This window comes from Montipora foliosa, chromosome 2, assembly GCF_036669935.1.
Source record: "Montipora foliosa isolate CH-2021 chromosome 2, ASM3666993v2, whole genome shotgun sequence".
NCBI classification, from domain to species: Eukaryota; Metazoa; Cnidaria; class Anthozoa; order Scleractinia; family Acroporidae; genus Montipora; species Montipora foliosa.
In genome coordinates this window covers 34,122,109-34,123,544 of record NC_090870.1, presented here as the reverse complement: position 1 = coordinate 34,123,544, position 1,436 = coordinate 34,122,109, and the positions used below count along the sequence as shown (strand labels likewise).

Below are 1,436 nucleotides of genomic sequence, written 5' to 3'. Positions count from 1 at the left end.
CGTTGTTAGTTTTCGTTCATATCGATGATCTGCCATGAAGAAATTCTCTTTTAAAACCAAAGATGTATGCAGATACGACATTCTTAAGGTAATTCCCTTGAAATTGTTCTACTATCAAACTTTTTTGGAAACTTGGCATAATTAACATTCATAATATGAACATTAAAAAAATGCAATAAAAAAATGGGGTCACCGTACTTGTTTACGCGTCAGCAGGCTCTTAAAATGGGGTATTTTTACTGGTTGCGCGTTAAAAATACGAATCACCTGCATACCTAATTAAGTCTCGGTTACTTCAAAAACACAAAATTTTATTTTGAAAATAAAGCTTCTTTTATTCACATAAGCAGTATTGCTTCCTTCACGCCGTCTTTGATTGCCTGGTTGTGGGGATAGTGCACTTTTTGGGACAATTCCTGACAAATACCTGAAAAAAAACTCGGGGGTCACCGTGCTCGTTTGAGAGAAAAGGAGCATTTATTTCGCTATCGGACTTAGATTGAGGAAAATTTCTTACATTTTGTACGCGCACGGGCTTATGTGCGCGCGCTAATGACGCGAAAATCGTGCGCAGTTGGGATGCGCAATGCAATACTAAGGAATTACCTTAAATCAAAGAGGACCATGTGAAACAAGTTGTTCCATGAAGTCAGTTGACCATGAAGTGAGTCAAGGGAGCAAACGCTGCAGTTGATCAGATATCGGGATAAAATAGCTGGCAGCAGCCCAGTTTAAACAGTTTTACAATCTCTATCAATGGGAAGGATTTTTGTGACCTCTACTTGGTGGAAATAAACATTAAAATTTCATTCCATTCCTTTCTTTATCTTAGGTAGTTAAAATAATGTATTTGAGAAGGGAGTATTTAAAACCCTCGGAGTCAACGCTCTCCCATATCTTTTTATTGGTAGATAGCTTTATTAAAAATCCATTGCAGCCAAAAGGCTGGATTACGGACTGTACAAATGTTTACTTAATACTAAATACAAAAAAGATGAAAAACTAAACAAAAAGCTAAAAATACTAAATATATATAGAGAGAGAGAGCAAAAAAGAGGAAAAAAAACTACGTATACTATTATACATATTTTATGTGATGAAATTTAAGAAATAGCCGCGTTGTACATGATAAAACTATTCTTTAGTCTATTTGTTCTGCAAAAAGGTACGTTAAAAGCGCGCTTTCTCCTTAAGGCTACGTTACTAAGATTACGTGACGGCAAAAGGCCATGTAATTTGTGACAGCTGTTGTCTTTGATCTCATTGAATAGGAGCTCCGTCAGCAATTTGCGCCGTTGGTAGAGGGTCTCAATGTTGCACTCTTTAAGAGCTTCTTGGTAGCCTAAATCTGGGAAAATTATTTTTAGAAGCACCTCGCAGGGCGGCGTTACGTTAGTGGGTGTTTTCACAATTGCCAATCATAAGAGACCTACATG

The 1,436-nt window shown here is 37.0% G+C and overlaps 1 long non-coding RNA gene across 3 annotated transcripts in view; it reads left to right on the top strand.

Moving 5' to 3' along the window:
• LOC137992920 (uncharacterized) overlaps positions 1–707 on the top strand; it is a 17,755-nt gene extending 17,048 nt beyond the window's left edge. For all 3 annotated transcript variants that reach the window (XR_011121775.1, XR_011121776.1, XR_011121774.1), the window contains one exon: positions 1–707. This exon is cut by the window's left edge. This is a non-coding gene — a long non-coding RNA (uncharacterized lncRNA).
• Positions 708–1,436: the final 729 nt, after the last annotated feature.